This window comes from Canis aureus, chromosome X (genome assembly GCF_053574225.1).
Source record: "Canis aureus isolate CA01 chromosome X, VMU_Caureus_v.1.0, whole genome shotgun sequence".
NCBI lineage: Eukaryota > Metazoa > Chordata > Mammalia > Carnivora > Canidae > Canis > Canis aureus.
Genome location: NC_135649.1, coordinates 81,288,965 through 81,316,652, shown reverse-complemented (window position 1 = coordinate 81,316,652; position 27,688 = coordinate 81,288,965). Strand labels below are relative to the sequence as shown.

At 38.2% G+C, this 27,688-nt stretch overlaps 1 long non-coding RNA gene across 1 annotated transcript; it reads right to left on the bottom strand.

Annotated features, from left to right (window-relative positions):
• Window positions 1-68: 68 nt before the first annotated feature.
• Window positions 69-27,188, bottom strand: LOC144309174 (uncharacterized). Its single transcript, XR_013375255.1, has 3 exons — window positions 27,080-27,188; window positions 26,639-26,764; window positions 69-172 (listed from the first exon to the last, which is right to left on the bottom strand). It is a non-coding gene; the product is annotated as an uncharacterized LOC144309174 (long non-coding RNA).
• Window positions 27,189-27,688: the final 500 nt, after the last annotated feature.

Genomic DNA, 27,688 nt, shown 5'->3' with positions numbered 1-27,688 from the left:
TCCCCAGTCTTAGCACCTTCCCTCCCTCCCCAATGAAATATATTCTGAAGTTAAAGTTTAGGTACTCACCATCTCCTTTAGGGTCGCTAAGGGCAGTGGGAGGAATGACTGATGTTCGATGACTCCCAAACCAGCATTCCTTGGAAAACCGTCTCTGGCAATCATCATGCACCTGAAACGACAATAGAAGAACAGAGAAAAAAAGGAAGGGGGAGATAAAAGGATATAATTGATTAGTCTTGAGTTCCAGTTCCAAGATTTGAGTCCCCAATGTTAAAATCTCCCTTGCTAAGATTTGGTGCCATACACATTCCCCTGTCTCAACTTGGACACACTCTTTCCACCTACAGTCTGCACTATCCCTGAAGGTGGCCTCTGAACTCTGTTTCTTTCAAAGATAGCTTTCAGACATCAGAGACATTAAGAAGACACTAGTCGTAGGGCACAATTTTAATGGCCTACAGAATAGGGAGCTTACTTGCATTTTAAGAGTGCTAATCTGGATAATATGCTATTACACTTTAACCCTTACAACTTTGTATGGTAGGGAACACATTATTAGGTTCATTTTAAAAATGAAGATACCAAAGATCACAGAGGTGAAGAGTCTTGCTCAAGATCAAAAAATTGGGAAGTGGCACAGCTGAGATACTGTTGCCTTCCCCATAAGTGGTCATATTTCTCAAATTTCTGATATTTTTAAGTACCACTTCCTAGACAATTACACAGTTCCTAGAGGATGTGAACCTGGCTTCATTATGCAAGAGCAGTTAAAAGAGAGCCAGAGGACAACCAGAGTTTTTTTTAATTGATATATAATTAGTTGCATGTGTACAACATAATGTTTGATATTTTTATATATTGCAAAATGATCACCACAATAAGTGTAGTTAATATCTGTCACCTTACATAATTACATTTTTTTCTTGTGATAAGAAATTTTAAGGTCTACACTCTTAGCAACTTACAAATAGGCAAAACACTATTATTAGATATAGTCACCACGCTATTCATTATATCCTGATGACTTATTTATTTTAGAATTGGAAGTTTGTATCTTTTGACCACCTTTATCTATTTTACCCATCTTCCCCTTCTCTGTATCTATGACCTCATTTTTCAAAGATTCCATATATAAATGAGAACATATAGTATTGCTCATTCTCTGTCTGACTCATTTTATGTAGCATAATGCCTTTAAGGTCCATCCATAACTGGAGGGTATTATGCTGAGTGAAATAAGTCAATCGGAGGACAAACATTATATGGTCTCATTCATTTGGGGAATATAAAAAATAGTGAAAGAGAATAAAGGGGAAAGGAGAAAAAAATGAGTGGGAAATATCAGAAAGGGAGACAGAACATGAAAGACTCCTAACTCTGGGAAACGAACTAGAGGTGGTGGAAGGGGAGGTGGGCGGGGGGTGGGGGTGACTGGGTGACGGGCATTGAGGTGGGCACTGACGGGATGAGCACTGGGTGTTATTCTATATGTTGGCAAATTGAACACCAATAAAAAATAAATTTACACACAAAAAAGGTCCATCCATGTTGTTGCAAATGGCAAGATTTCATTCATTTTTAGGGCAAAATAATATTCCATTGCATATACATCTAGCACGTTTTCTTTATCCATTCATCCATCAGTGGACATTTAGCTTGTTTCCATATCTTGATTACTGTAAATAATGCTGTATTGAATATGGGTGTACCTATATCTTTTTGAGTCCGTGTTCTCATTTTTTTCACATAAATACACAGAAGTGGAATTGCTAGATCAGACAGTAGTTCTATTTGTAATTTTTAAAGGAAACTCTGTACTGTTTTCCATAGTGGCTGCACCAATTTACATTCTTACCAACAGTGCATAAAAGTTTCCTTTTCTTCAAATCCTCTTCAATATTTATTTCTTCTCTTTTTGATAATAGCTATTTTGACAAGTGTGAGGTAATATGTCATTGTAGTTTGAGTTGCATTTCCCTGATGATCAGTGATATTGAATACCTTTTCATATACCTGTTGTTCATCTATATGTCTTCCTTAGAAAAATATCTATTCAGATCCTCTCCTGTTTTCTAATTGGATTGTTTGTTTGCTTTTTGCTATTGAGTTGTATAATTTCTTTATTTTGGATATTTACCTCTTATCATATCTATGGTTTACAAATATTTTCTCCCATTCAGTTGGTTGCCTTTTTCTTTTGTTGATGGCTTCCTTTGCTTTGCAGAAGTTTTGTATTATTTTCCCCAAATTTCTATTTAAATTCTAGTTAGTTAAAATATAGTGTAATATTGGTTTCAGGAGTAGAATTTAGTGATTCATCAACTACATATAACTCCCAGTGCTCATCATAACAAGTGCCTTCCTTAATACCCATCACCCATTTAACCCATCCCCCACCCACATCCCTACATCAAACTTCAGTTTCTTCTCTACTATTTAGAGACTCTTGTGGTTTGGTTCCCTCTCGCTTCTTTTCCCTGACCATGTGTTCATCTGCTTTGTTTCCTAAATTTCACATATTAGTGAAATCATATGGTATTTGTCTTTTTCTGACTTATTTCTCTTAGCAGAGTATCTCTAGCTCCATCCACATCATTGCAAATGGTAAGAGTTTATTATTTTCGATGGCTGAATAGTATTCCTTTGTATATATATGACACTTCTTCTTTATCGATTCATCAGTCGATGGATACTTGAGCTCTTTCCATAATTTGGCTATTGTTGGTAATGCTGCTATAAACATCAGGGTGCAAATACCCTTAAAATATGTGCTTGTGGGATCTCTGGGTGGCGCAGCGGTTTGGCGCCTGCCTTTGGCCCAGGGCGCGATCCTGGAAACCCGGGATCGAATTCCACATCGGGCTCCCGATGCATGGGGCCTGCTTCTCCCTCTGCCTGTGTCTCTGCCTCTCTCTCTCTCTCTGTGACTATCATAAATCAATAAAAATTAAAAAAAAAAGAAGAAGAAAAAAAAACGTAAAAAAAAAAATCTGTACTTGTATCCTTTGGGTAAATACCTAGTAGTGTAATTTCTAGGTTGTAGGGTAAATCTATTTGTAACTTTTTGAGGAACCTCCATACTGTTTTCCAGAGTGGCTGCACCAGTTTGGATTCCCACCAACAGTGTAAGAGGGTTCCCCTTTCTGCACATCCTCACCAACATCTGTTGTTTCTTGCGTTATTGATTTTAGCCATTCTGACAGGTGTGAGGTGGTATCTCATCATTGTTTGGATTTGTACTTCCCTAATTATAAGTGATATTTAGCATCTCTTCATGTGTCTATTAGGCATGTGTATGTCTTTTTTGGAAACATGTCTATCCATGTTTTCTGCCCATTTCTTAACTGGATTATTTGTTTTCTGGGAGTTGAGTTTAATAAGTTTTTTATATATTTTGGATACTAACCCATTTACAGATGTACCATTTGCAAATATCTTTTCCCATTCTGTAGGCTCCCTTTTAGTTATGGTGATTGTTTCCCTCACTGTGAAGAAGCTTTTTAACTTGACGAAGTCCCAATAGTTCATTTTTTGCTTTTGTTTCCTTTGCCTCTAGCAATGTGTCTAGTAGGATGTTGCTCCAATCGAGGTCAGAGAGGTTGTTGCTTGTATTCTCTTCTAGCATTTTGATGGTTTACTGTCTCACATTTAGGTCTTGCATCCATTTTTGGTTTATTTTTGTGTATGGTATAAGAAAGTGATCCAATTTCATTCTTCTGCATGTTGCTGTCCAGTTTTCAATAAGCATCATTTATTTATTGAAGAGACTCTTTTTCCATTGGATATTCTTTCCTGATTTGTTGAAGATTAGTTGATCATATAATTGTGGGTCCATTTCTGGGTTCTCTGTTCTGTTCCACTGACCCATGTGTCTGTTTTTGGGCCAGTACCATACTGTCTTGATGACTATAGCTTTGTAATATAGCTTGAAGTTTGGAATCATGATGCCTTCAAATTTGCTTTTCTTTTTCAAGATTGCTTTGGCTCTTTGGTCTTTTGTGGTTTTGTACAAATTTTAGGATGTGTTCTAGCTCTGTGAAAAATGATATTGGCATTTTGATAGGGGTTGCATTAAATATGTAAATTGCTTTAGGTAGTATAGACATTTTAACAATGTTCTTCTAATTGATAAGCATGGAATGTTTTTCTATTTTTCTGTGTGTTCTTCAATTGCTTTCATATGTGTTCTATAGTTTTCAGAGTACAGATTTTTTACCTCTTTTGTTAGGCTTATTTCTAGGTATCTTATTGTTTTTGGTGCAATTGTAAATTGGATCAAATCCCTGGTTTCTTTTTCTACTACTTCATTATCATTGTATAGAAATGAAACAGATTCTATACATTGAATTCATATCCTGCGAGTTTGCTGAATTCATGTGTTAGCTCTAGTAATTTTTTTTTTGGTGGAGTCTTCCAGATTTTCTACATAGAGTATCATGTCATCAGCAAATAGTGAAAGTTTGACTTCTTCCTTGCTGATTTGGATGCCTTTTATCTCTTTTTATTAATTGATTGCTGCAGTTAAGACTTCCAGTAATATACTACATTGTAATTGTGAGAGTGGACATCCCTGTCTTGTTCCCGACTATAGAGGAAAAGCTTTCAGTTTTTCACCATTGAGGATGATATTGGCTGTCTTTCCTATAAGGTGCTTATGATGTTGAGATATGTTCCATCTATCCCTACTTTATTGAGGATTTTGATCAAGAATGGATGCTATATTTTGTTAAATGCTTTTTCTGGTTGTATTGAGAGGATCATATGATTTTTATCCTTTCTTTTATTAATGTGGTGTATCACGTTGATTGATTTGCAGATATTGAACCACCCCTGCAGCCTAGGAATAAATCCGTCTTGATTGTGGTGAATTATTATTTTAATGTACTGTTGGGTTTGATTTGCTAGTATCTTCTTGAGAATTTTTGCATCAATGTTTATCAGGGATATTGGTCTGAAATTCTCCTTTTTAATAGGGTTTTTGCCTGGTTTTGGGATCAAGATAATGCTGGCTTCATAGAAGGAGTTTGGAAGTTTTCCTTCCATTTCTGTTTTTTGAAGCCATTTGAGAAGGAAAGGTATTAACTCTACTTTAAATGTCTGGTAGAAGGGTGCCTGGGTGCCTGGGTGGCTCAGTTGGTTAAGTGTCCACCTTCAGTTCAGGTTATGATCTCAGGGTTCTGGGATTGAGCCCATGTCATGCTCCCTGCTCAGTAGGGGAGTGTGCTTCTCCATCTGCCCACCCCTGGTCATCCTTTCTCTCTCTTGCTCACTCTCTCTCAAGTAAATAAATAGATTCTTTAAAAATATTTTTTAAAAATAAATGTCTCATAGGATTCCCCTGGGAAGCCATCTGGCCCTCAATGTTTGTTTGTTGGGAGATTTTTTATTACTGTTCAATTTCTTTGCTGGTTGGGGGTCTATTCAAATTTTCTATTTCATCCTGTTTCAGTTTTGGTAGTTTGTACGTTTGTAGGAATTTGTCCATTTCTTCCAAATTTCCCAGTTTGTTGTCATATAGTTTTTTATAACAGTCTATTATTATTATTTGTATTTCTGTGGCATTGGTTGTGGTCTCCTCTTTCCTTCATGGTTTCATTTATTTGAATCCTTTCTCTTTTCTTTGGGTTATATCTGGCTGGGGGCTTATCACTTTTATTAATTCTTTCAAAGAACCAGTTCTTAGTTTCATTGATCTGTTCTAATTTTTGTTTGTTTCTATAATATATATTTCTGCTCTAATCTTTATTATTTCCCTTCTTTTGCTGGCTTTAAGCTTTATTTGTGATTCCTTTTTTACTTCCTTTAGAAGTAAGATTAGGTTGTGTATTTGAGACTTTTCTTGCCTTTTCAGGTAGGCCTGTATTGCAATATACTTCCCTCTCAGGACTGCCTTTGCTGCATCCCAAAGGTTCTGGACTGTTGTTTTCATTTTCATTTGCTTCTATGTGTTTTTTAAATTCCTTCTTTAATTTCCTGGATAACTCATTCATACTTTGGTAGTATGTTCTTTAATCTCCATTTATTTGTGGTCTTTCCAAATTTTTTCTTGTGGTTGACTTAAAGTTTCATAGCATTGTGATCAGAAAATATACATGGTATGGTCTCAGTCTTTTTGTACTTGTTGAGGGTTGATTTGTGACTCAGTATGTGATCTACTGTGGAGAATGTTCCATGTCCACTCAAAAAGAATGTGTATTCTACTGGTTTAGGATGAAATGTTCTGGATAAAGCGGCTAAGTCCATCTGGTCCAGTGTGTCATTCAAAGCCATTGTTTCCTTATTGATTTTCTGCTTAGATGATCTATCCATTACTGTAAATGGGGTGTTAAGGTCCCCTCCCAAGTTGGGGGCATAAATATTTACAATTGTTAGATATTCTTGATGAATAGACCCCTTAATTATGATAAATGCCCCCTTTTTCATCTCTTGTTACAGTTTGATTTAAAGTCTCATTTGTCTGATATAAGTATGGCCACTCTGGCTTTCTTTTGATGGCCATTAGATGATAGATGATAGATGATAGATGATAGATGGTTCTCCATCCCCTTACTTTCAATCTGCAGGTGTCTTTGGGTCTGAAATTAATCTCTTATAGACAGTGTATAGATGAGTCTTGTTTTTTATTCATTCTGATGCCTTATGTCTTTTGATTGGAACATTTAGTCCATTTATATTCAGAGTGACTATTGATAGATATGGATTTAGTACTGTTGCGTTACCTGTAAAGTTGGTGTTTCTGGTGATGGTCTGTTCCTTTCTAATCTTTGTTGCTTTTAGTCTTTTGTTTCTCTACTCAGAGTCTCCTTTATTATTTCTTGCAAGACTTGTTTAGTGGTCACAAACTCCTTTAGTTTTTGTTTGTCTAGGTAACCCTTTATCTCTCTTTCTATTCTGAATGACAGCCTTGCTGGGTAAAGTATTCTGCCTGCATATTTTTGCCATTTAACATGTTGAATATATCCTGCTACTGTCTTCTGGCCTGCTAAATTTCTGCGAACTGATCTGCCATGAACTAATCTATCTTCCCTTGTATGTTAAAGACTTTTTTCCCTTGCTGCTATCAGGATTCTTTATTTGTCTATATATTTTGTGAATCTGAATATATGTCTTGGTGATGGCCAGGTTTTGTTTTATTTAATGGGAACTCTGTGTGCTTTTTGGATTTTGATATCTGTTTCCTTTCCTAGATTAGGGAAGTTTTCAGCTATAATTTGCTCAAATAAACCTTCTGCTCCATTTCCTTTCTCTTCTTCTGGGACTCCTATGATATGAACTTTATTACATTTTAAGGAGTCACTGAGTTCTCTAGGTCTACATTCATGATCTAATACCTTTCTTTCCCTCTTTTTTTTCTTTCTCTCTTTTTTCAACTTAATTATTTTCCATAATTTTATCTTCTATAACACTGATTTGTTCCTCTGCTTCATCCATCCTCATTATCATTGCATCCAGTCAGTTTTGCATCTCAGTTAAATTAAATAGCATTATTTAATTTGGCCTGGCTAGTTTTTAGTTATTTTATCTCTGTAGTAAGGGATTCTCTAGTTTCTTCTATACTTTTCTCAAGTCCAGCTAGTATCCTTATGGTTATTGTTTTAAGTCCTAGTTCAGACATCTTACTTGTATCTGTAATTGATTAAATCCCTGGGTGTGACTTCTTCCTGTTCTTTCTTTCGGGGTGAATACCCTCATCTTGTCATTTTGTCTGGGTCACCGTTTTTTGTTAGGAAAGTCTATTATCTTCCTGCTCTTGAGAGTAATGGATATTAAGAAGAAGTCCAAGAAAAAAAAGGAAGCTAGATCCTACATGTGTTTTGGTCTGCTTGTTAAAAGAAGCTAGATAAAACACACACACACACACACACACACACACACACACACACACACTAGATCCTATTTCCCTTAGAGCTGAATCTGTGCAGCATTCTATGATCAAGAGACTTGGTACATGTGAATTTGTGCTGGTCTTCTGGGGGTGGGGTAGGGGGAGCTTGCTGCACTGATTCTCAGGCAGACTTGCCCTAGTTAAGATACACCTGCAGAGCGCAGGGGGGCAAGGTTTGTTGTAAGTGGCTCCAGCCTCCACTGGGTGGCGCTGTGTTGCTCACTGAGGTTATTCAGTGCTGATGGGCAGGGGGGAAAATGGCCTCACCCTGCTCTTTCCTACCTGGAGTAGGGAATTCCCACCCACCACTCTTCAGGAAGCCCTCATAGAAGAGCAAACAATCACCCCTCTTGTGTCCCCCACTTCCACCAGATCCCTGCCTTCACCCTGTCTGCATCTAGGCTGTCTGCCTGCCAGGTTGCACAGTACTCTTGTGTTTTATCTCAGGCACTCTGCTGGATTTCAGATCTCCAAATTTCAGAGATCTGCATGACACCGATCTTCGCTGATCCTCTTGGGATGGTCTTCCTGCACTGTGGCCAGTGCCGTTTTGTCCAGGAAATTGGTTGTGCAACTGCACAGTGGTTGGGAGTTTATGGTACAGTGCAGCCAAAACCCAGCACCAAGGATTGCTGCCCTCAGCTGGTGTCTCTTTTCCATGCCAGTAACAATGGTGCCGACTGGACTTTTGTCCCTGAAGAGGTCGTGCCACCATTCCCAAATGCACTCCAAGGAGGGGAACTATTTCTCACTGCGTGACCTAGGGTGTCCTCAGACCATGCTGCCCACTCTCAGATCCCTGCCCTCCTCCACTGGAGCACTGCCAAGCCTACCAGGCATGATGCTGGTGATGGTGTGGAACTACAAAGCTTCAGATTTTGTGCTCTGCCACTTAAAAAACTTGCAGTGTTCAGCCCCTCTTCTTTTCCCAGTCAATGGTTTTGGGAAAGAGTTTTTCTTGTGTAACCACCACATGCTTACACTCTTTCTCTGTCTCTCTTTCTCTCTTGCTCCTCTCTCTATTATCAGGGCTCCCTCTCCTTTGCAGCACCTTCAGTTCCTTTCTCCCGCACAATAACTCTCTGGAGCTCCTACCTTCCATGATGTGGCCATTTGCTACCTCTACTTGTGCAGTTTTGCTCTTTCAGTCCTCAGATTGATTTCTTGAGAGTTCAGAATGACTTGATATTTTTCTAGCTGTGTTTGAGGGATAAAGCAAGCTTAGGATCCCCCTGCTTCTCCGTCATCTTAACTCCTTTGCAGAAGCTTTGAAGTAGTCTCACTTGTTTATGTTTTTCCACTGTTGCTTTTGCTTTTGGTGTCAAATCCAAAAAAATCCATAACATGCCTGATATCAAGAAACTTACCACCTATGTTTTCTTCTAGGAGTTTTACATTTCAGGTCTTATATTCAAGTCTTGAATCCATTTGAGTTCTTTTCTGTGAGTGGTATAAAATAGTGGTCCAGTTTCATTCTTTTTGCATGTGGATATCCACTTTTCCAGCACAATTTATTGAAGAGATTCCTTTCACCATTGTATATTCATGGCTCCTCTGCCATACATCAATTAACCAGATATTTATGGGTTTATTTCTGTGCTCTTTCTTTTGTTCCATTGATCAATTTGCCTGTCTTTATACCAATACTATACTGTTTTGATTACTATGACTTTGTAATATAGTTTTAAGTTGTGGAGTGTGATGCCTCCTGCTTTCTTCCTCTTTCTCAAGATTGTGTTGAGTATTCAGGGTCTATTGTGATTCTTTTTTTTTTTTAGAACACAATGAATCACTTTTATTTCGGTTTGTATCCACATCTCAGCATTTAGTGGCGCTGAACAGAAAAATGGAAAAACGCAGCAATTTGCCAGGAAGTCACGCCCACCAATTTTGGGGATCTGCTGTGCACACTGAGTTCTTTCTCTATCCCTGCTGAGGACCACGAGATGCAGCAGCACCAAAACCAAAGAATGCACCAAATCCAAGGTTCTTTTTGTTCTGGTTGTCAGATTCCAAACTAGACCCAAATGGATTGTAAGATGACCACATGAGAACCCTGTTTAAAACTTCAATTGTTAAAAGCAAAAGCAATTACAGGAAAAGAAAACAATCATTCAGAGGGATCATGTGTGCTTACAAGTGTCTTCTGTGGCCTTTCTCCAAGTTTTACCACCAAGCACTTTGAGAACTGGCAGGTCTGAGTACCCCGGTGACTGTTCCTTTCACTTTATCAAAACCTGAGATAAAAAACGGCATCAGCTGATGATGAGAGCAGAGGGTGGCAGGGCTGAGGACCCAATATTCATTCCCAGGCTGGTGGAGAGTGAGTAAATGTGGTTCCAAACTAAATGAGGAAAGTCAGAGACTCTTTCCAACCTTACCTGATGGCTTCTGGCCAAAGCAAGGAGGTATTGGGTGGTGATGGTGCAAAAAGGGACTTGAGGAGGAAGGAAAAAGCAGCACCCCTTGATTAAGGTGGGGGAGAAGATATGGGGAAAGCCCTGAATTCCTCACCAAAGGCTAATTTCAGAGGGGAGCGGGGGGGGGGGGGTGGTTACAATCCATGTTTCACCGGAGGGTGGTCATGGGAAGTGGAGAAAGGATGATAGCTTGGAGGGGGGAGGGCACCATTTAAGACTTTAAAAAAGAAACCAGGGGTGCAGCTGGAGCACCCTTCCACACCCAGCAGTAGTCCAACAGGCTGCGACCTGAAACCTTCACATGTATTCTAGCAAACCACCCCAAGCTGGAGGGCTGTTGCCGGGACAGAGGGGTGGGTGGAGGGAGGGAGGGAGCCAGCAGGAGGAGAAGGGGAGAAGGCAGAGAACCCAGGCCATGATATCAGCAGCAAGGTGATTGTGTGATGTGTCTTTTCACAGTTGAGTTAGATGTGCCCCACCGGTTATGATGGGAAATTGATTCCCATTTAAATTGTTAAATATACTTTCTTGATCCCAGAAGTTCAACTATGTGGACAGCGGTTACAATTGACAGGATGATTTGTTATAGCACAACTTACATATTTCAAATGGACAAAACATTAGTATCGTTTACAGCATCTTAAGATAAATTGCCTTTGAATGGGAGCTTCCTTTCCAGTACTTTTTTTTTTGAGGTCTACAAGACGTATCTAGAAAATGTACTACTGTGGAAAATGAACAGTAATCTGTCTGTTCATATTTTCTATTTCTTTATGATTCAGTCCTTGTGGTTTTATGTTTCTAGTAATTTATCCATTTCTTCTAGGTTTCCAATTTGTTGGTGTATAATTGATCCTTTTTATTTCTGTGATATCAGTTGCAACACCTCATTAATTTCTGTTTTTATTTATTTGAGATCTTTCTTTGTTTTCAGGGTGAGTATAGCTAAAGGCTTGTCAGTTTTCTTTACCTTTTATTTTTTTTTCTTTACCTTTTAAAAGAATCACCCCAGCTTCAATGATCTACTGTCTTTTTATTATCAATTTCATTTATTGCTGTTCTGATCTTAGCTATTTCCTTACTTTTACTAAGCTTGGGCTTCACTGTTCTTTACTTCTTTGAAGTGTAAAGTTAGGTTGTTCATTTGAGATTTTTCTTATTTTTTCTGTTTTTTATCACTATCAGTCTCCCTCCTAGAACTGCTTTTACAGATCCCATAGGATTTTTTAAAATTAAAGCATACTTAACATACAATGTTATATTAGTTTCAGGTGTACAATATAATGATTCAACAATTTTATACATTATTCAGAGCTCATTAAGAAAAGTATACTCTTAATCCCCTTCACGTATTTCACCCATACCCCCACCCACCTCTGCTCTGGCAACCACTCGTTTGCTCTCTGTATTTAAGAGACTGTTTGTCATTTTATTTGTTTGTTCATTTGCTTTGTTTTAAAAATTCCACATATTGGAAATCACATGGTATTTGTCTTTCTCTGTGTGACTTTTTTTTTTTTAAGTAGGCTCCAGGGATCCCTGGGTGGCGCAGCAGTTTAGCGCCTGCCTTTGGCCCAGGGCGCGATCCTGGAGACCCGGGATCGAATCCCACATCGGGCTCCGAGTGCATGGAGCCTGCTTCTCCCTGTGCCTGTGTCTCTGCCTCTCTCTCTCTTTCTCCCTCTCTGTGTGTGTGACTATCATAAGTACAAATTAAAAAAAAATAAAGTAGGCTCCACACCCAGCATGGAGCCCAATACGGGGCTTGAACTCCCAACTCTGAGATCAAGGCCTGAACTGAAATCAAGAATTGGACACCTAACTGACTGAGCCAGTCACCCTTGACTGATCTATTTTGTTTAGTCAGCATTATTCCCTCTAGATCCATCCATGTTATTGCAAATGGCAAGATTTCTTTATTTTCTATAATATCTATCTATCTAGCTAGCTATCTAGCTATCTAGCTATCATCTATCTATATTTGCATCCCTTGAATAAATGACACTTGATTATGGCAAATGATTTTTTTGTAGTATTCTTAGATTCAGTTTGATAATATTTTGTGGGGGATTTTTGTATCTGTTCATCAGGGATATTGGCCTATAATTTTTTTGTGTGTGTGTCTTTATCTAGTTTTGGTATCAGGATAATGCTGGCATCATAGAATGAATTTGGAAGTTTTACATCCTCTTCTGCTTTTTGGAAGTTTGAGAAGAATAGGTTTTAACTCTTCTGTAAATATTTGGTAGAATTCATCGGTGAAGCCAAACTTTTGTTTGTTGGGAACTTTTGATTACTGATTCAGTTTCATTGCTAGTAATCAGTCTCTCCAAATTTTCTTTCTGATTCAGTTTTGAAAGATTATATGTTTCTAGGAATGTATCCATTTCTTCTAGGTTGTCCAATTTTTTGGCATGTAATTCCTTATAATATTCTCTTATTATCCTTTGTATTTCTATGGTGTTGTTTATCTCCTCCTTCAACTCTGATTTTATTTATTTAAGTTCTCTCTTTTTCTTCATGACTATGGCTAAAGAGTTATCATTTTTGTTCTTAAAAAAAAACAGCTCCTGGTTTCATTGATGTCTTCCATTGCTTTATAGTCTCTATTTCATTCATTTCTGCTATAATCTTTATTATTTCCTTCCTTCTAGTGGATCACAGATTTCGTTGTTCCTTTTCTAGATCCTTTAGATGTAAAGTTACATTGTTTATTTAAGGGTTTTTTATTTTTTAGGAAAGCCTATATTATTATAATCTTCCCTCTTGGAACAGCTTTTGCTGCATCCCAAAGATTTTGGGTCATTTTGCTTTCATTTTTATTTGCCTCCATGTGTTTTGTGATTTCTTCTTTGATTCTTCATCGACCCTTCATTATTTAGTAGCAAGTTATTTAACCTCATGTATTTGTGTTCTTTTCACATTTTTCTTGTGATTAATTTCAGTGCAAACTCTATCAAAACACCATGGACTTTCTTCAGTGATTTGGAACAAATAATCTTAATATTTGTGTGGAATCAGAAAAGACCCTGAATAGCCAGGGGAATATTGAAAAAGAAAACCAGAGCCAGGGGCATCACAATGCCAGATTTCAAGTTGTACTACAAAGCTGTGATCATCAAGACAGTGTGGTACTGGCACAAAAACAGACACATACATCAATGGAACAGAATAGAGAACCCAGAAATGGGCCCTCAACTCTATGGTCAACTAATATTTGACAAAGCAGGAAAGACTATCCACTGTAAAAAGGACAGTCTCTTCAATAAATGGTGCTGGGAAAATTGGACAGTCACATGCAAAAGAATGAAACTAGACCATTCTCTTGCACCATACACAAAGATAAACTCAAAATGGATGAAAGATCTAAATGTGAGACAAGATTCCATCAAAATCCTAGAGGAGAACACAAGCAACACCCTTTTTGAACCTGGCCATAACAACTTCTTGCAAGATACATCTATGAAGGCAAGGGAAACAAAAGCAAAAATGAACTACTGTGACTTAATCAAAATTAAAAGCTTCTGCACGGCAAAAGAAACAGTCAACAAAACTAAAAGACAACCTAAAGAATGGGAGAATATATTTGCAAATTACCTATTAGATCAAGGGCTAGTATCCAAGATCTATAAAGAACTTATTAAACTCAACACCAAAGAAACAACAATCCAATCATGAAATGGGCAAAAGACATGAATAGAAATTTCACCAAAGAAAACATACACATGGCCAAGAAGCACATGAGAAAAATACTCTGCATCACTTGCCATCAGGGAAATACAAATCAAAACCAAAATGAGGTATCACCTCATACCAGTGAGAATGTTAACAAGACAGGAAACCACAAATGTTGGAGAGGATGTGAAGAAAGGGAACCCTCTTGCACTGTTGGTGGATACAGATGCAGTGAAATGGCAGGACACCTGCACCCCAATGTTTATAGCAGCAATGTCCACAATAGCCAAACTGTGGAAGAAGCCTCGGTGTCCGTCGAAAGAGGAATGGATAAAGAAGATGTGGTCTATATATACAATGGAATATTACTCAGCCATTAGAAACAACAAATACCCATCATTTGCTTTAATGTGGATAGAACTGGAGGGTATTATGCTTCGTGAAGTATGTCAATTGGAGAAGGACAAACATTATATGGTCTCATTCATTTGGGGAATATAAAAAATAGTGAAAGGGAATAAAGGGGAAAGGAGAGAAAATGAGTGGGAAATATCAGTGATGGTGACAGAACATGAGAGACACCTAACTCTGGGAAACGAACAAGGGGTGGTGGAAGGGGAGGTGGGTGGGGGGTTGGGGTGACTGGGTGATGGGCACTCATGGGGCGCTTGATGGGATGAGCACTGGGTGTTATACTATATGTTGGTAAATCGAACCCCAATTAAAATACAAAAAAATAAAAATATTTAAATTAAATTAACATGTTATGTATTATTGGTTTCAGAGGTAGAGGTCAACGATTCATCAATCTTATATAATACTCTGTGCTCATTGCATCATGTGCTTTCCTTAATGTTCATCACCCAGTTACCCCATTCCCCTACCCCACCTCCATCCAGCACCCCTTAGTTTGTTTCCTATGATTAAGAGTCTCTTATGGTTTGTCTCTCTCTCAGATTCATTCTAATTTCATACTACTATAGTTGGAAGGCAAACATAATATGGTTTCAATCATTTTGAGTTTATTGAGACTTGTGGCCTAACGTGATCTATTCTGGAGAATGTTCCATGTGCACTTGAAAAGAATGTATGTTCTGCTGTTTTTGAATGGAATGTTCTAAATATATCTATTAGATCCATCTAGTACAATGTGTCATTCAATGCCACTATTTCTTTGTTTATTTTCTGTCTGGATGATGTATCCATTGATATAAGTGGGGGTGTAAAAGTCCTCTATTATTTTATTTTTATCTCTGTCAATTTCTTCCTTTATGTCTGTTAGTGGTGACACTATATATTTAGGTGTTTCCATGTTGGGTGCATAAATATTTATAATTTTTATATTCTCCTCTAGGTTTTTTCTTTTCTCAGTATGTAGTGTCCTTCTTTGTCTCTTGTTACAGTCTTTGTTTTAATGTCTACTTTGTCTGCCATATGTATTGCTACCCAGCTTTCTTTTTGCTTTCATTTACATGATAAATGTTTTCCCATCTCTTCACTTTCAGCTTGAATGTGTCATTAGGTCTGAAGTGAATTTCTTGTAGGCAACATACAGATTGGTCTTGCTTTCTTTCTTTTTTTCTTTTTTAAAAAATGTAATTTTTTTTATTGGAGTTCGATTTGGCAACATATAGTATAACACCCAGTGCTCATCCCGTCAAGTGCCCCCTCAGTGCCCATCACCCAGTCACCCCATCACCTCACTCACCCACCTCCCCTTCCACTACCCCTTGTTCATTTCCTAGAGTTAGGAGTCTCTCATGTTTTGTTGCCCTCTCTGATTTTTCCCACTCATTTTCTCTCCTTTCCCCTATAATCCTTTTCACTAAAATGGTCCTACTTTCTTACCCATTCAGCCCCTCTATGTCTTTTAAATAAAGCATTTGGTTCATTTACATTGAAAGTAATTATTGATAGGTATGCACTTATTGCCAGTTGTCACTTATTTTATGGTGGTTTTTGTAATTCTCTGTTCCTTTCTTTTCTTGCTCTTGTGCCTTGTGTTTTGATGGCTTTGTTTAGTGATATGCTTGGATTCCTTGTCTTTATTTCTTGTGTATCTATTATAGGTTATTGATTTGTGGCTACCATTAGGTTTGTATATAACACTTTTGCACATAGTTGTCTATATCAGGTTGATGATCACTTAAGCTTGACTTCATTATGGGGCGCCTGGGTGGCTCAGTTGGTTAAGCATCTGTTCTAGCTCGGGTCATGATCCTGGGGTCTTGGGATTGAGCTCCACGTCAGGCTCGCCGCTCCATAGGGAGTCTACTTCTCTCTCACCCACTGCCCCTTCCTCTCCTCATGCTTTCTCTCATAAATAAATAAATAAATAAATCTATCTTTTAAAAAGTTTGAACTCATTAAAAGCACTAAGTTTTTACTCTTCACTTTACATCTTATTTTGTGAATCTTTTGACTGATTTTTATAGATATAATTGACTTTATTCCTTTTGTGCTTCTAAATTTTTTTATAGTATTAAAAAATTTTATTGATTTATTCATGAGAGACAGAGAGAGAGAGAGAGGCAGAGATGTAGGCAGAGGGAGAAGTAGGCTCCATGCAGGGAGCCTGATGTGGGACTTGATCCCAGACTCCAGGATCCCACCCTGAGCCAAAGGCAGATGCTCACCTGCTGAACCACCCAGGCATCCCACTGTTTTTATGCTTTAACCTCCATAATGGTTCTCTATGTGATTACTCTACTACTTTTATTATATGCTTGCAGTTACATGTGAAATTTCTTCTTTTCATAATTTTCTTACTCATGATTATGGACTTTTGTTTAACATTTCTTGTAAGGCTAGCTAAATGGTGATGAACTCAGCTTTTTTTTGTCTGGGAGATTCTCTCCTTCTGTTCTGAATGACAGCCCTACTGGGTAGAATATTCTTGTTTGCAGGTTTTCCCCTTTCAGTTTGAATATATCATGCCAGTATTTTCTGGCCTGCAAAGTTTCTTCTGAAAAGTCAGCTAATAGCCTTATGGGGTTTTCCTTGTATGTAACTGTTTTCTCTTTTTCTTTTAAAATTCTTTCTTTATCACTAGTTTTTGCCATTTTAATTATTATGTGTCTCTGTGTGGACCTCCTTGGACTGATTTTGGTGTGGGATGTCTGTGCTGCCTAGATATGGATCTTTGTTTCCTTCCCAGATTAGGGAAGTTTTCAGCTATTATTTCTTCAAATACATTTTCTTCACCCTTTCTCTCTTTTCCTTCTGGGACCCTTATAATGTGAATGTTATTATGTTTGATGATGTCACTGAGTTCCCTTAACCTATTCTAATTTTTCACTATTTTTTGTTTTTGCTATCTTGGTTGGTTGCTTTCAATTACCCTGTTTTCCAGGTCGCTGATCTGTTCCTCTGTCTCCTCTAATCTATTACCAATTCCCTCTAGTTTATTTTTAATTTCAATTATTGAGGTCTTCATCTGTGACTGGTTCTTTTTTTATATTTTCTCTTTGCTGAAGATCTCATTGAGATCCTCCACTCATTTCTCAAGTCCAGTAAGTATCTTTATGACCATTACTTTGTATTCGTTATCAGATATATTGCTTATCTTTGTTTCATTTAACTCCTTTGCTGTGGTTTTTTTCTGTTCTTTTTATTTGAGACATATTCATCTGTCTCCTCATTTTGTTTAACTCTTTGTTTCTGTGTATTTAAGTCAGTTACATCTCCTGATCTTAAAAAGTAATGGCCCTATGAAGAAGAGATTTTTTTTAAAGATTTTTAAAATTTATTTATTCATGAAAGACACACACACACGCACACAGAGGCAGAGACACAGGCAGAGGGAGAAGCAGGCTCCATGCCGGGAGCCTGATGTGGGACTTGATCCCAGGTCTCCAGGATCACACCCTGGGCCAAACGCAGGAGCCAAACTGCTGAGCCACCCTGGGATCCCCTGAAGAAGGGATCTTATGGTGCCCTGCAGCACAATGTCTCCTGTTCATAAGAACCAGCCACTTTGGTGGTGCCTCCTATGTGGGCTGTGTTTGCTCTTTTTTGTGGCTGAGCTCTGTCTGCCTTTAGTTCAATTGGCTGCAATGGCCCACTTTGCCTGTTGTGGTCATACTAGGCAGGGTGTTGGTTTTGGTCCTGTGCTATTAAGAAGCCAGTGTTAGCAATCAGATTAGATGCCTGCCCTCAGCTCATCTACCAGAGCAGTAGTCACACTGCCCTGCAGGACACTCTCCCTGCATTGTCTCCTGAGAAGCTTTTATTGTTGGGCAAGATCTGCAGCCAGGCCAGATGACTGCTCCTAGTCCATCTGCCAGGATTGCAGTTACACATATCAACAAGATACTCTCTCTGCACTGCCAAGTATAAGGTTTGACTGCTGGAACTGTGGGTGTTCTGGTGTGTGTGGTTATCTTTTACTCTCTCCGAGGTAGGAGTCACTTTGGAGTAGTGCTTTTCCCTGCTAGAGCTGCTTGCAAGATGAGATTTAGCAGGAGCTGCTTTGTAGGAACTATTGGTGAGTTGAAAGGGGGCATATCCACAGGAGAATGGGGGTAGAGTGCACAGTGTAAATAAGCTAGCTGAAGATTGTTCTTGCTGGTTCCTGCAAGTTTCCAACTATGTAGGCTGGGGAGGGTGGGAGAGAAGTGGCAGCTGACGGCTCTTCTGTTGTTAGAGAAGTCTCCTAAAGATCCTTGCTTTTCCAGCACATTTTCTGGGATTAGTAAATAAATATTCACTTATAACCCAGGTGCTTCTCAAACTGTTGCTTCTATGCTGTATCTTGGCTGGGTTATTTGTTATGCTGTCCCTTTAACAGTAGAGACCTAGTTTCCTATCACCCTCTGATTCTCCTGGAGCTAAACCCGCTGATTTTTAAAGTACTCATAAATAAGCCCTGCTGATTGTAAAAACTCATGAAGATAATCCCCCCCCCCCCCCCGTTTTTCAAAGCTAAATGTTATGGGAACTTGTCTTTCCAGTTTCAGGTCCCCTGTGCCTGGGGTACCTGGTGGTAGGGTCCAATCCTCTCACTTCTCTGTACTTTAGGTGTCTTTTTCATGTGTAGTTAATCTCAACAAGGGTTTGGTTCCCAAGTGTCTCTGCCCCTCTTACCCTTTTCATTGTGGCCTCCTCTCTACAATTAACTGTGGAAGGTCTCTTCTGTCAGTATTTCTGTCATTTTCTAAATTAGTTGCACTGATATGGCTTTAACGTAGTGTGTCTGTGGATGAGGTGATCTCAGGATCCTCCTACAGCACCATTTTCTCAGAATTATGCAAGCTATAAGTTTTGGTACACAGTATTTCCATTTTCATGTGTCTCAAGGTATTTTTTATTTCTTTTATTTTTTATTTTTTTATTGGAGTTGGACTTGCCAACATATAGTATAATACCCAGTGCTCATCCCATCAAGTGCCCCACTCAGTGCCCATCACCCAGTCACCCCAACCCCCCACCCACCGTCCTTTCCATCACCCCTTGTTCGTTTCCCAGAGTTAGGTGTCTCTCATGTTCTGTCACTCTCATGATATTTCCAACTCATTTTCTCTCTTTTCCCCTTTATTCCATTTCACTATTTTTTATATTCCCCAAATGAATGAGACCATATAATGTTTGTCCTTCTCTAATTGACATACTTCACTAAGCATAATACCCTCCAGTTCTATCCACATTGAAGGAAATGATGGGTATTTGTTGTTTCTAACGGCTGAGTAATATTCCATTGTATATATAGACCACATCTTCTTTATCCATTCCTCTTTCTATGGACACCGAGGCTTCTTCCACAGTTTGGCTATTGTGAACATTGCTGCTATAAACACTGGGGTTCAGGTGTCCTGCCATTTCACTGCATCTGTATCTTTGGGGCAAATCCCCAGCAGGGCAATTGCTGGGTCGTAGGGTAGCTCTATTTTTAACTCTTTGAGGAACCTCCACACAGTTTTCCAGAGTGGCTGTACCACTTCACATTCCCACCAACAGTGGGTTCCCCTTTCTCCACATCCTCTCCAACATTTGTTGTTTACTGTCTTGTTAATTTCCACCATTCTCACTGGCGTGAGGTGGTATCTCATTGTGGTTTTGATTTGTATTTCCCTGATGGCAAGGGATGTGGAACATTTCTCATGTGCTTGTTGGCCATGTGTATGTCTTCTCTGGTGAAATTTCTGTTCATGTCTTTTGCCCATTTCATGATTGGATTGTTTGTTTCTTTGCTGTTGAGTTTACTAAGTTCTTTATAGATCTTGGATACTAGCCCTTTATCTGACAGGTCATTTGCAAATATCTTCTCCCATTCTGTAGGTTGTCTTTTAGTTTTGTTGACTGTTTCTTTTGTTGTGCAGAAGCTTTTTATCTTGATCAAGTCCCAATAATTTATTTTTTTAATTTCTTCTTTGACCAATTGGTTGTTCAGTAGTATGTTGTTTAATATCCACATATTTGGTTTTTCCAGTTTTCTCCCTGTAAGTGATTACTAATTTCATACCATTGTGGTCATAAAAGATGCTTTATATGATGTCAATCTTTTAAAATTTATTAAGACTAGTTTTGTTGTCTAATATATGATCTATCCTGGAGAATGGTCTATGTATATTTGAGAATATTCTGTTGCTTTTGGATGAAATGTCCTGTATATATCTATTAAATCCATCTAGTGTAATGTGTCATTTAATGCCAATGTTTCTGTATTAATCTTCTGTCTGGATAATCTATCTATTGATGACAGTGGAGTATTTAAATTCCCTAATATTGTGTTGCTGTGCATTTTGCCCTTAGGTATTCCCATGCTGATGCATAAATATTTACAAATGTTATATTCTCTTGTTGGATTGTCTCCTTTATCATCACATAATGACCTTGTTGTCTCTTATTAGAGTTTTTGTTTTAAAGTCTATTTTGTCTAATATAACTACCCCTCCTTTTTTTGGTTTCAATTTGCATGGAATATCTTTTTCCATCCCTTCACTTTCAGTCTATGTGTATCATTATATCTGAAGTGAGTCTCTTATAGGTAAGATATAACTGGGTCTTTTTTTTTTAATATCCATCCAGTCACTCTATGTGTTTTGATTTGAGAATTTAATTCATTTATATTTAAGGTAATTATTGATAGGTATGTAATTCCTATTTTGTTCATTGTTTTTTGGCTGTTTTGTAGTTCTCCTGTTCCTTTCTTCTCTTGCTCTCTTCCTTTATGCTTTGAAGATTTACTGTAGTGGTATACTTATATTCCTTTCTCTTTATCTTTTGTGTATCTACTAAGGTTATTGCTTTGTGGTTACCATGAGGCTTACATATAACAACTTTTGTAGCAGTCTGTTTTAAGTTGATAATAATTAAGTTTGCATTATAAATCTCTATATTTTACTCTCCCCATGTTTTATGTTTTTGATATCATAATTTACATCTTTTTATGTCATGTATCACCTATCAAATTATAGTTATAATTGCTTTTATTTTAAAAAAACTATTTTTATATGTTTAGACATTATAAAAATGTCTATTTTAAAAAATATTTTATGTATTTATTCAAAAGGTACACACACACACACACAGAGGCAGAGATATAGTTACAGGGAGGAGAAGCAGGATCCCTGCAGGGAGGCAAAGTGGAACTTGATTTCAGGACTCTGGGATCATGCTCTGAGCCAAAGGCAGATGCTCAAACACTGAGTTACCCAGGCATCCCTATAGTTTCTTTTAATACTTTTGTCTTTTAACCTTCATACTAGCTTTATAAGTAATTTACCAACTTTACAGTTAGATTATTCTGAATTTTACAATATATTTACCATTTCCTGTGAGATTTATATTTTTCATTTGTTTTCCTCTTACTAATTAGTGTCCTTTAATTTCAGTTTAAAGACGTCTCTTTAACATTTCTTTTTTTAGAGGTGAGAAGGGGCAGAGGGAGAGAGAAAACCTCAAGCAAGCTCCATACCCAGCACAGAGCTGGATGTGGGGTTTAATCTCACAACCCTGAGATCATGACCTAAGCTGAAAACAACAGTTGGATGTTTCACAATAACCAAAATATGGAAAGAGCCAAATGTCCATCGACAGATGAATGGAAAAAAAAGATAAAAGATATATACACTATGAAATATTACTCAGCTATCAAAAAGAATGAAATCTTGCCATCTGCATGAACATGGATAGAACTAGAGGGTATTATGCTAAGCAAAATAAGTCAGTCAGAGAAAGAAATAATACCATATGATTTCACTCATATGTGGAATTTAAGAAACAAAACAGATGGACATAGGGGAAGGGAAGGAAAAATAAAATAAGATGAAAATAGAGAGGGAGGCAAACCATAAGAGGCTCTTAAATCTAGGAAACAAACAGCATTGCTGGAGGGGAGGTGAATGGAGAGAAGAGGTAATTGGGTGATGGGAGTTAAGGAGGGCACTTGATGTAATGGGCACTGGCTATTATATGCAGCTGATGAATGACTAAATTCCACCTCTGAAACTAATAATAAAAAAGGCGTTGGTCTCTTAACTAACTGAGCCACCCAGATGTCACCCCTTTAACATTTCTTATAAGGCCAGTAGAGTGGTCATGTACTTGTTTAGCTTTTATTTGAAAAACTCTATCTCTCCTCCCATTCTGATTGACAGTGCTGTGTAGAGTATTATTTGGAAGTCTTTTTAAAAAATATTTTATTTATTTATTAGAGAGAGAAAGAGAGAGCACGAGCAGAAGGAAGAGGCAGAGGGAGAAGCAGGTTCCCTGCTGAGCAACGAGCCTGATGTCGGGCTTAATCCCAGGACTCCAGGATCATGATCTTAGCTGAAGGCAGACGCTTAACAAACTAAGAAACCCAGGCACCCCTGGAAGATTTTTTTTCTCTCAGCATTTTGAATATATTGTTCCACTCACTTCTGGCCTGCAAATTTTGCTGAAAAAATCTGCTATAGTTTATGGGGGTTCCATTATCATGACAAGTTATTTTTCTCTTCTTGCTTTTAACATTTGTTTCTTGTCTTTAACATTTGATATTTTAATTATAATGTGTCTTTATGTGGGCCTCTTAGGTTCATTTTATGTGCAACTCTCTGGATTTCCTGTATCTGATGTCTGTTTCCTTTCCCAGGTTAGGAAAGTTTTCAGCCATTATTTCTTCAAATAAGTTTTCTGCCTCTTCTCTATCTTCTCCTTCTATAATGAGAACCATATAATGAGAATGTTGGTTCACTTGATGTTGTCTTATAGTTTCTTTAGCTATCTTCATGTTTGTTCATTCTTTTCTTTTGCTGCTCTGAGTTACACTACCCTGTCTTTGAATCCACTGATCTTTTCTTCTGCTTCATCTAGTCTATGTTGAATCCCTCTAGTGTATTTTTCAGTTCAGTTATTGTATTCTTCAGTTCTGTGACTTCTATTTGCTATTTTCTTATATTTTCCTTCTTTTATTATTAGGTATAATCAACATACAACCTTATATTAGTTTTAGGTGTACAGCATAATAATTTGATATTTAAACACATGGTGATATAATCATCACAATAAGTCTAACTTCTGTCACCATACATAGTTACAGAATCTTTTTCTTGTGATGAGAACTTTTAAGATCTACTCTCTTAGCAACTTTCCAATATGTAATGTAGTATGATTAACTATAGTTATCATATTGTACATTACATCCCATAAATTATTTCAGAGCTGGAAGTTTAGTATAAACTTCACATTACCCACTTCACACTATCCTCACGTTGGCAACTACCAATCTATTCTCTGTATCTATGAGCTTGGTTTTTTCTTTTTTTAAGATTTCACATATAAGTGAGATCATATGGCAGTTGTTTTTCTCTGACTTATTTTACTTAGCAAAATGTCCTCAAGGTCCATCCATGTTTTTGCATATGGCAAGATTTTTTTATTCCATACAAATTTTGGGCCTACTTGTTCTAGTTCTGTGAAAAATGCCATTGGAATTTTGATGGAGATTGCATTAAATCTATAGATTACACTGGGTAGTATGGACACCTTAACAATATTAATTTTTCCAGTCCATTAGCACAGACTATTTTTCCATTTATTTGTTTCTTCTTCATTTTTATATGTTTTTTTTGTTGAAGTTCTCATTGTGTTCATTCTCCTGAGCTTGATGAGCATCTTTATGGTCATTGTTTTGAACTCTTTTTTTCTACGGATTTTATTTCTTTATTTGAGAGAGAGTGAGAGTGCACAAGCGGGGGAGGGGCAGAGGAAGAAGCAGAGTCCCCACTGAATAGGGAGCTTGATGTGGGCCTCAATCCCAGGACCCTGAGGATCAAGACCTGAGCTGAACGCAGATGCTTAACTGATTGAACCATCCAGGTGCCCCTATTTTGAACTCTACCAGATAAGACATTTCATTAAGGGCTTTTTTCTGATGTATTATCTTGTTCTTTTATTTAGAATATATTCTTTTGTTTCTTCATTTTCCTTCACTCTCTGCATTGATTTCTATCAATTAAATAACCACTACTCTCAGTCAAGGGTGTGGCCTTGTGTAGGGGATGGACCTTATTGAACCCTGCCCTAGTTTTTGGTTGTCTCTCAAATTTTTGTGATTGTCTAAATAGCCTATTTTATTTCCAGTGGCTGCCAGTAATTGAGGGTGTGCCAAGACATTTCAGGGTCCCAAAGGGGAGGATTTCAATCAGCATCTAGTTCAGGTGATTAGAAGCCAGACCCTTAAACATCAGCTTTTAAAGTATGCAAATATGTAGCTCTGTGGGACTGCAGGCATATGTCCCACTGGCCACCAGAGCTGGGAGACCTAGAAGTGCTCCCTGTATGGCAGTTGAAAATATTGGTGTGCTAGACAAGTGTGCAAGCTCCTTTTTGGGTGGCACTGGTAACCTAGAGCAAGTCAGAAGGAGAGTGCAAATGGCATCCACGGGCTTTCATCCTCAGAGAGCATCATAGTAGGGTCCTAGATGTATGCCAAGCCAGAAGCTTGCCCTTCAGTCTGAAACTCCAGGACAAACAAATAGGCCTCTTTTCAGTCTGCTGTCTGTGCTGTGCACTGCTTATGGTATTTGTCCAGGAACCCTCTCTCCACTTGTTACAGTCCCATAGGACCCAGGAATGCAAGCCCTCCTTGCCAGTAGATCCAGGTAATAAAGGGGCATCACCTGGGCAGCAGTTGCAAAAAACTGGCATACCAGATGCATATAAAAGTTCCTCTCTGGGAGATACTGGCACTCTGGAATGCTGCAGAAAGATAGCGCCAAGTTGGTGCCTATCCTCATAGGTCTCCAAAAAAGTACTACAGTGGGCCCTTAGATATGTGTTTAATTAGAAGCCTGCCCTTAAGGCCATAATTTTGAAGACATGCTAAGAGTCCTCTTTACAGTAACACTGGATTCCTCATACTGTTGCCTCTTGCTGTATCCTGGGTGTGGTAGCTACGTAAGAACTCTCTCTCCATTGGTTACAGTTCTTGGGACCTACACTCACTGGCCACCAGATCTGTATGATCTAGAGATATCCCCTGGGGACAGCTGCAAAAATTGGGGTGCCTGATGAGGGTCCAAGCTCCTTTCCAGGAGAAACTGATGAGCAAAGTAGAAGGACCCAAAGTCTTCTAAAAGGAAGCTCATACTTCAGTTTCTTCTTGTCTAGAATAATCAGTTTGACAGGAGCATATAAAAGTTAAAGTCTAGGAGCACCTGAATGGTTCAGTCGGGTAAGCATCTGCCTTCAGCTCAGGTCATGATCCCAGGGTTCTGGGAGCAAGCCCCATGTCGGGGGTTCCTGCTTGGCAGGGATTCTGCTTCTCCCTCTCTTTCTGCCCCTACCTCTTACTCTCCCTCGGTCTCAAATACATGAATAAAATCTTTGGAAAAAAATAAAAGTTAAGGTCTAAATCAGAGTTTCTCAACCTTGGCACTATTGATAATTTGGTCCAGATAGTTATTTGGCGCTGTCTTATGCATTATAGGAGGTTTAGCAGAATCTCAGGCCTCTACTTACTATAATCCCATAGCACACCCTCTCTCCCCAAGTTGTAACAATAAAAAATGTCTCCAGATATTGTTAAATGTTTCCTATGGGTTGGGCAAAAATCACCCCCAGTTAAGAACTATGGTTTAGAAGCATGGTAGTATTGTAGTTAAAAATACAGCTTTTGCAGAATTATGTATGAATCAAGACTCTTTCTACTTACTGGCTGCATGACATTGAGCAAATCATCTTACTTTTTTCATCTGTAAATGGGGACAATGAGGCCTAGTTTGTTGTAAGGATTAAATGAGACCACGTATACAAAACACTTTGTACATTGTGGCAATAGTAATGGTGTTAATATTATTAACCATTATTAATTAACAAAGATTACAAGTTCCCAGGAAATAGTGAATGAGAAAGGGAGAAGTTTTCTTAGGGTAGACTCAGAATTTAATTTTTTAATTGCCTATACTGTTATAACAGAATTCAGCTTTTCCCATTTGCTAGTAGACTTCACCAATTAAGAACCATTAAAGATGAGAGTCAAGTCTTTTTCTCTAAGACTCCATAGCCATATCTGGAAAGGTAAGATACTGAGCTCTATACTATGTAATCTGCATAATCTATTTTGGGGCAAGGATCTCTGAGATTTCTATTTATGTGTAGGCACATAGTTTAACTCCACCCCTTCTCTAGAAGTTAAGTTCTCTAAGTATCAAAGAGATGAGAAGAGTCTTACCGTAGAATTACACCAGAGACATCGGAAGTCTTGAAGTCTTTGGTAACTGCCACAGTTTTCATGACATACTGCACACTGAGAACTGACAGATATGTTTCCTTCTACCCATTGATGAGGCATAGTTTTCTGAAGGGCAAAAAAAAAAAGATAAGATGTAGAAGTTAGAGATATAAGGAGAGAAAGGGCCAGCTGGAGTAACTATACTACCCCATGGAGGACATTTAGGTTCTTCGTGGTCCTGCCTTCCCCACTCCAATGCTAGCAAGTGATGATAGCTGGAATTGGGGGGCTTTCATTCTTCTAGATTGGTTGGATTGTAGGCCTAGTGAGGAAGTCTACTTGGGTTGTATGGAGACAGGAAGAAGTGCTTCTTCCCCTGCGTATCCTGGCTAAAAAAGAGATTGGAAAGAGTGGCTTTAAGAGAAGATGGCTGGTACTTACTACTTCATCTGCAGGCATGAGGAGGTCATCAGTAATAGACAAAGTATTCCATTTGCAATCTTTACTTGCTCTCAAAGCACATAGTTTGTGAGATTTCACTTTGCACACTATGAAAAAAGGAAGAAAAAAGATGGATGTGAATCTGGTGACAGTGAAGATTCTAAGGCCCTTCCCTAAGCTTCTCTGAAAGTTAGAATTTAGATGCATCTAAATAGTTCTGACCCATCTCCAAAAGCCTATTTCTTATATTACCTAGTTCCTTTTTATTTTTACTGACTAAATTTTATGCTATCTGACTTGAATGGAAACTGATGGCAAAAATGAGGTGATTTCTGTTACTCCAACTCTTGTGATCATGTTGTCCAACCCTCTCAGACCCAACCCTCCATTTAAATCATGAGACTTTTCCCTCATGCCAGCTTCCTCCCATCTCTTTACTTCAGTCTGTTAAGTGTCAGAATTAACCTTACAGTAGAGTCGATGACCTAGTATGAGTCAATGACGCTAAAGCCACATGAGCTCCTTCACCCCTATCTCCATCCACTGGGATCCATTTCCTAAAGTAATCAGAAAGGTACCTTCACAGATGATGACATTTGTAGATAAGGC